This window comes from Thamnophis elegans, chromosome 7 (assembly GCF_009769535.1).
Source record: "Thamnophis elegans isolate rThaEle1 chromosome 7, rThaEle1.pri, whole genome shotgun sequence".
Taxonomy (NCBI): Eukaryota; Metazoa; Chordata; class Lepidosauria; order Squamata; family Colubridae; genus Thamnophis; species Thamnophis elegans.
The window spans coordinates 17,408,518-17,417,189 of NC_045547.1; positions in this window are offsets into that span (position 1 = coordinate 17,408,518).

Below are 8,672 nucleotides of genomic sequence, written 5' to 3' on the forward strand. Positions count from 1 at the left end.
CTGCTGGGGGTTTGCAAGGGTTCGGGAGAACCTCTAGCTAAGATTATGTGCAGTTTGGGAAACACCCAAATCCCACTACTGGCTGGCCCTGCCCACCCCACTCTGCCCTCCCAGGAGTCCCCACACGGCCCGTTTTGGATGCAGGTAGGTGCAGGGTGCACACAGAGGCTTGGGGAGGGTGAAAAATGGGCCTACCGGAAGTTCGGGCAGGCCAGAAATGGGCCTGTATCCGGTCCCCAGAGGGCCTCCAGAGCCTGGGGAAGCCATTTTTGCCCTCTCTGAGGCTTGAGGAAGCCTCCAGAGCCCAGGGAGAGCAAAAATGACACACACACCCTGCCATAGTGCAGGAGGCCGACTAGGCCATGCCCACCATGGCCATGCCCACCTAGCAAGTGGGCAGAGAACCCCTTGCTAAAATTTTTGAAGCCCACCCCTGCTCTTGAGACTCCCCAAGTTCATTGTCAAAATTCAGCAGCAAAACTATGATTCTTACCAGTGGATTTGCACTTATGCAAGTTTTTCATAAACACTTAAAACAGGCATGCTAAGCCTCTAAGAAGATTTTGAGTGGGCAGTAAAGCTCCCAAGCTCCTCAAATTATGGTTGAAACTTATCTCACTTCCTTCATTGGTATCACCATCTCAGGGTCTCGAATTCCAGGATCAAACTCCCCAGAAACAATTGTATTTCCAATAAAATCAAAGTTGTCCGCTTCTGGTTATACTAAAGGCATTTCAAAGGCATTGTAACAAACTTCCCAGTCCACTACCCTCAACAGTTATTGGAGTTCAATTTCTAAAATCCCAAGTCAGCGGATAATTATGCAAATCGAACTCTAACTCATCTCCAGAACCCTGGATTTGGCAAATCAGATTACAGAATGAGAATACATTGACATAACCTATAATTTAGTGAGCCAAAGGCAATAAAGCACTGGCTTGCTAACATTTACCCCCCCCCCCTTACTCCTTTTCAGGAAATGCAGATACTGAAGGTTGTTTGAGTTCTACAAGACCTCCATGTAAGAAAGACATCGGTAAATAGATCACAAATTATTTTCGCTATGAATTAGGAGGATCCCATTACATATCCTAGAACAGTGTTTCTCAACCTTGGCAACTTGAAGATGTCTGGACTTCAACTCCCAGAATTCCCCAGCCAGCGAATGCTGGCTGGGGAATTCTGGGAGTTGAAGTCCAGACATCTTCAAGTTGCCAAGGTTGGGAAACACTGTCCTAGAACATGTGAAATGAATGTCAGCTTTGTATTGTATAGGTTGTATACTGTACTATACTGTGCTTTGCTTTGCTTTACTTTACTTTGTATAATGAGGGATGCAGTGGCTCAATGGCTAAGATGCTGAGCTTGTCGATCAGAAGGTTGGCAGTTCGGCAGCAGTTCGAATCCCTAGTGCTGCATAATAGAGTGAGCTCCCGTTACTTGTCCCAGCTTCTGCCAACCTAGCAGTTCGAAAGCTTGTAAAAATGCAAGTAGAAAAATAGGAACGCCCTCTGGTGGGAAGGTAACAGCATTCCGTGCACCTTCAGCATTTAGTCATGCTGGCCATATGACCACAGAGACATCTTCAGACAGCACTGGCTCTTTGTCTTTGAAACAGAGTTGAGCACCGCCCCCTAGAGTCGGGAATGACTGGGACATATGTGCGATGGGATCCTCAGTGGTATTAGCCACTGAGCCACTGTGTCCCTTAGACATATAATACCGTGTTTTCCCAAAAATACGACCTGTCCTGAAACTAAAGCCTTGCGTGGGCAAAAATATAAGACTACCCCCGAAAATAAGTCCCCTGGACAATCCCCCCTCCGGCCAGGCAGACACTCCAGCTGCAGGCGCCGTACGCCCCGTGGCATGCGCAAATGCCCCGGTTGGCTCAAATAGAGGTAAGGAGAGTAGGTGGGTGGGTGGGCCCTCCAGAGCCCCATGGGCAAAAATATAAGCCCACCCCCAAAAATAAGCCCCCTGGACAATCCCCCCTCCGGCCAGGCAGACACTCCAGCTGCAGGCGCCGTACGCCTCGTGTTATACGCAAATGCCCCGGTCGGCTCAAATAGAGGTAAGGAGAGCAGGTGGGCGGGTGGGCCCTCTGGAGCACCATACTGGAACGGTACCTGGTGCTCCCAGCAGGCACCGCTACGCCCGTACTGGGGCGTACCGGTCGTACCCCACCACTGCTCTTAGCCCAGAAGAGTATAGTGTATGAGTTATCAATGGATTTGTGTATCTTTCTTTGTGGGGAAAGATATGGCATGGATGGTGATGGTGTTTTGGGAGGGAGGAGAGCGGGTTATTGTTTCTTTTGGATGGGAACTCTTATTTTTATGGACAACTTTAATGCTGATGGAAAGCTGTGGTTCAACTTTCAGCCCTGGGGAGAAGAAAGAAATGGCTAACCACTTCTCAAATATTGCCAACAAAACTGCAGAGACTAATCCAGACAATTGCCAAAGAGTCAATACTGATTCAAAGGAATGGAGAAAAAAGAAAGAAAAAGAGAGGGGGGGGGAGGAGGGAAGTGCTGCTATCTGCTAATTCATTTTCCACTTGAAATTAATCCTAAATTAGGCTGATGCTGTCTTTGTATATATTGCTTATCCCCAAGCAAGTGTTTACTTGTATATTCTATCTACGGCTCACAGCATGAAACCCTACTAAATGTATGTTTACTCAGAGGAGAAGAGAAAAAAGCAAACAAAATTTATTCCAATATGTATATGTGTGGAATTAGTCTTAACAGCATATACCGTATTTTTCGGAGTATAAGACACACCAGAGTATAAGATGCAGCAAGATTTTGAAGAGGCAACTTAAAAAAAAGTTTTTGTACTCTGCAAATCTCCCAAAAACGGACCCATTTTTTGTCAAAAAACGGGCATGCATAGCCTTTAGGAGGCTCCTGGGGACTGGGGGGGGGGGAGGCAAAACGAGCAAAAAATGGTCCATTTTTCACAAAAATGGGCTCAATTTTTGTCAAAAAAAGAGGGCATGCATAGTCTTTAGGAGGTTTGTAGAATGCTCCTGGGGGCCGGGTGGGCAAAAAAGAGCAAAAACCGGCCCGTTTTTCACTTATTTCTGCCCTCCCCAGCCCCCAGGAGCACCCTGGAAGCCTCCTAAAAGCTATGTACGGCCATTCTGGTGAAGGGGCGGGGTTTCGGGAGCCCAAAAATGCTGTTTTCAGTGTATAAGACACACCCAGATTTTCACTCCCTTTTTTTTTTGAGGGAAAAAGGTGCATCTTATACTCCAAAAAATACTGTATCTTTTTCTCTAATTTGATAGATCCTGAAAAATCACATTTAAACTGGACTGCAGACCAGAAAAAGGTGGGTCCCACAAATTGGAGAAACCGGGAGACTGCGAGTTCTAGTCCCACCTTAGGCAGAAAGCCAGTTGGGTGACCTTAGGCTAGTCAATTTCTCTGAGCCCTAGGAAGGAGGCAAGGGGCAAACCATTTCCAAAAGAAAACTGCAGGAACCAGTCCAAGCAGTTTCCAGGCAGTAATGAGGACTCACAGACCTCCCCCCTCCCCCAATTGACACAATAATAGTTCACAATTGGAGAGAGAAGGTGATGTTTTTGCAGGTTAGATACCCATAAATAACTGTCAAAGATGAGATATGAATGATTAAGTAAGTGTTAGATTATGCATATAAAAAGAGGCAGCTGCTGAAGTCAATTATCTGGAATGGAAAACGCCAGTTGTCTTTGATTAATATGTAGTTCAAATAGATTTGTCAAGCCTTTTACTTATGTTGATGTAGAAATATGTAAATGATTTAATTAGGAGGATGCTACCCCATGCTAAACATATAGAAAAGGGACAGGGTTTTGAATACACCCTCCATGTTACATTTTTAGCTACTTCCCTCTCCCCTAACATCATATATTTAAAATACACTGCAGCAAAGAAAATACTGTATAGGTATTAGGCTTAAAGAGAAGGATTAAACTTCAGCCGGTATGGAGTAGAGGAAGGAACTGTCCAAGGTAGTGATTAGGCCTCAGGGAAAAACTAGTTTTGAAAGAAATTCCAAGGCTTCCTTTGAGCACATGCAAATCAAATCCTAATGCTACTTTCTCTCTAATTACTTAGTGCACCAACTGAGACCCTGGAAGATTTCAGCCTACAGTTTGGGGTAAGGAGCATCCGTTTTTATTTCCCACTGTCAGCTGCTACTTTATTGGGACATCCTAATGAACGAATGCTCCTCCCTTACTAATTAGTTTCAAGGGGAGGGAAATTATTTACCTTACTCTCTGAGACATTTTTCAGTAGGTGTTATTTAAGCTTCCTAATCCCCAACCCTTGCAACGTCTCTGTATGACTGGAGGATAGTTGGGATATTTATATTTAGCACAGGAATTATAGGGAGGAAATCCTATACTATTATTCCTTGCAGAGTGCGGAGAAGGGACGTCTGATGCGATTTTCATTCAGAATTTTCTAGAAGCTGCACATTCATAAGCCTTAAAAATGTAAAGGTTCCCTTCGCACATATGTTAGTCGTTCCCGACTCTAGGGAGCAGTGCTCATCTCCGTTTCAAAGCCGAAGAACCAGCACTGTCCAAAGACGTCTCCGTGGTCATGTGGCCGGCATGACTAAATGCCAAAGGGGCATGGAACACTGTTATATTCCCACCAAAGGTGGTTCCTATTTTTGTACTTGCATTTTTTACATGCTTTCGAACTGCTAGGTTGGCAGAAGCTGGGACAAGTAACAGGAGCTCACTCTGTTATGCAGCACTAGGGGTTCGAACCACCAAACTGCCGACCTTTCTGATCAACAAGCTCAGCGTCTTAGCCACTGAGCAATCTCGTCCCTTCATAAGCTTTAGGGAAGACATATGTTTATGACATCCTGAACCAGTGAATAAGAAGAATCATTATTTGACAGATGAATGCACATGATGCACGCAGGCATTCCAAATTACTAGACTGCCTAGCACATAGGACTCCAATCTTGGCAACTTTAAGACTTGTGGACTTCAATTCCCAGAATTGCCAAGGTTGGAGATCCCTGGCCTAGCAAATATGTTCAGTTGGTCCATTCGTTCATCTCCCACAGACACACATGTATTTTCTCCCTCCTGATATTTGATCGGCTGCATCTTGCAATAGACACTTTGCTACCAAAGACACAGAATGAAATGATAACCCTTCCACTACAGACAGAAGCAATCTGGTTAGAAACTGATTCTGGTTTTGACACTGACAATAAACATCTTCATACTCTACCTCAGTGGTTCCCAAACTTGGCAACTTTAAGTCTTGTGGACTTCAACTCCCAGAATTCTCCAGCCAGCAGAGAATTCTGGGAGTTGAAGTCCACAAGTCTTAAAGTTGCCAAGTTTGCGAACCACTGCTCTACCTGATAGCAACAGCATATTCTGGAAGTATAGGACTTCCCACATGGCTTTTCTTACCACCTAGCACCCATCCATTCAATTGTTATCTTTCTTCTATCCCAGGACTTAAGTCAACCTTCTGCTAAGTTGGCCTTTTAGGGAAGGATAGACAGAAAGACCTGTCATTTGGCCATTGTGATGCACTTCCATTTTCAAGCGAAACCACCCAGATGCACTTCAGCCTTGATTTTGCATAGGCAGTGTCCAAAGTGAGGAATGGGTTCATGCTTGTATTTTCCTTCAGCATCACCTCTGTCAGGACTTGGATAGCAGGAGTGTCCCATCCCAGTTCTCCTTAACCCTTCAGTGGCATTTGATACCATGTTTTCCCCAAAATAAGATAGGGTCTTATTTTCTTTTGACCTCCGAAATAAGCACTTGACCTTATTTGGGGTGTGGGGTCTTATTATTTGTAAGGTGCAGGAAGCTCCATAATCTCAGCCTGTGCCCCGCGTATCGACTGATCCAAAGACGGCCAGAAGTTCTGTCTTGGTTTCTGACACACTCTTGCCAGGTAGTAAAAAATGCTTTAAGAAGTGTGGGGCAAAGGTTCCCACGATCGCACAGCACAGCTGATTGTCATGGAACCTTCCCCCCCCACACACACACTTTTTAAAGCATTTCTTTCCTGCTGGTTCGGGCAAATAGGCAGGACAAAAATTCTTTAAAAAGCGGGGGAATGCTTCCGCCGATTGCGCGATTCACAGCTGAGCCACGCGATTGTCTGAAGCTTTTTTTTTTTACTACCGGTTCGCAGAACCAACAACAATTGTCCCTAGCGGTTTGGCTGAACCAGGCCAAACCGGGAGGATTTCATCCCTGGTGACTAGGCAGTGCTTCTCAACCTTGGCAACTTTAAGATACGTGGATTTCCATTCCCAGAATTCTCCAATCAGCATGGGAATGTGAGAACATTCTGGGAGTTGAAGTCCACACATCTTAAAGTGGACAAGGTTGAGAGACACAGTTTAGAAGGTGTAAGGGCATGAACAGAACAAAATACATTGCTTTGAATCCTAGCAAAATGTGATTCCTGTTTGCCCAGTAAGCATCTGGTTCTTTTTAATATCTCATTTTAGCTCTAGCACTCATGTGACAAAGGGTATTAGCAATCCGCACAGACTTGAGCTGAAGCCCCCTCATTTGCTAGGTCCCATCTTCTGCCCACTGTAGTGGTGGCTCTGTACAAAATATTTCTACCACAACAGGTGGCATCCAGAAACCCAAGTGACGGAAAGCATCCAGCCAGAGCATCTGCTGATTAGTGAAGGAAGAGCTCATTTTGCTTTCCCGAATTACACCTGAGAAAGTCATAAGAGGGTGATTATATTTTATCTGGAGAAGTCATCTTGTGAAAGCTGCTTAAGTGTTATCAGCAGTAGGAATACAACCTAAACTTTGGTGGAGTATAGAGAGCAACATCAACAGAGATGGGAGGTCCTACTGCTAAGACATTAAATTAATAACACGGTTGTTAAATGAATCTTGCTCCCCCGCTGACTTTGCTTGTTAAAGGTAAAGGTTCCCCTCATATATATGTGCTAGTCGTTTCCGACTCTAGGGGGCGGTGCTCATCTGCGTTTCAAAGCCAAAGAGCCAGCGCTATCCGAAGATGTCTCCGTGGTCATGTGGCCAGCATGACTAAATGTTGAAGGTGCACGAAAGGCTGTTATCTTCTCACCAAAGGCGGTCCCTATTTTTCTACTTGCATTTTTAAATGCTTTCGAACTGCTAGGTTGGCAGAAGCTGGAACAAGTAACAGGAGCTCACTCTGTTACGCGGCACTAGAGATTCGAACTGCCAAACTGCCCATCTTTCTGATCGACAAGAACATCGCAAAAGATGACTACATGACCCCGGGACACTGCAGCCGTCATAAATATGAACCAGCTGTGAAGCATCCAAATGAAAGTCATGTGACCCTGGGGAGGCTGCAGAGGTTGTAAGTGTGAAAAACGATCACACTTTTTTCAGTGCCCTTTGTAACTTTGAACAGTCACTAAACAAACTGTTCTAAGTTGAGGATGGGCTGTATTTGCATGTATTGGTGTGCACATTCTATTTCTCCTTTTATGAAATTAGAAGCAGGTGGTGATACTGAAGGACAGCTGATTCTGCATCGAGTGAACATTGCCCAACAATGCATAATTTTGAAGTTCAACGGCATGAGGTTGAATCAATTATGACAGGCGTGAGAAATAATTGAAATCTCTTTAACATTTTCTGGGAAAGCTGAAAAAAAGAGTTTATAAACTGGCCATCACTGGAAACTAGATACTGGATATGAAGAGTGCACTGCAGCCCCATGGAACATATTTACTATACCCCATTATTCTTTATCAAGATTGTCATGGTACTATGGATACCCCAGCCCTATACAGAACTCTTCTTTTAAATCAGTTGGGGAAATTTGGCGAGGAGACGTCTGCTTCTAGGAATCTAAGTCCAATAAATCTTTTTTACTTACCAAGGAGGTCTATCTATAAAGCTGGATAAGTGACTCAACTTAATGTAAATTGTGAGTTGAAGAGTTCTTGCATTAAAATATATATTTTATTGGAGATACTGAAATAGCATAAAACTTACAATAGTTTAGTGCAGCTAAAACTATACAGCATTTCATTTGAAAAATACTAAAAGCTCTTTTTTCCCTATCACTCATTTAATATTCCAATATTGAAAGACTGCAAACACCTCTGTCCAAAAAGTATGTGTGTGTGTCTGTGTAGATAGATAGATAGATAGATAGATAGATAGATAGATAGATAGATAGATAGATAGATGGATGGATGGATGGATGGATGGATGGATGGATGGATGGATGGATGGATGGATGGATGGGAGATGAGAGATAGATGATAGATAGATAGATGATAGATGATGGATGGATGGATGGATGGATGGATGGATGGATGGATGGATGATGGATGAGAGATGAGAGATGAGAGATAGATAGATGATAGATAGATAGATGATAGATAGATGATAGATAGATAGATAGATAGATAGATAGATAGATAGATAGATAGATAGATGATAGACAGAGTGAGTGAGTGAGTGAGTGAGTGAGTGAGTGAGTATGCTTTCTCTTCCTTTCTTTAAATTAAATTCCAGCATTCTTTCATAATCTCTGCTTCCCAGAATTGTTGACCTCTTTGTCTAATGAATAAATCTAGGTAGTTATAATGCAGTTCTATATATTATTCCATATATTATTATTTTTCTCTCTGGAAGAGAGGAATCCATTT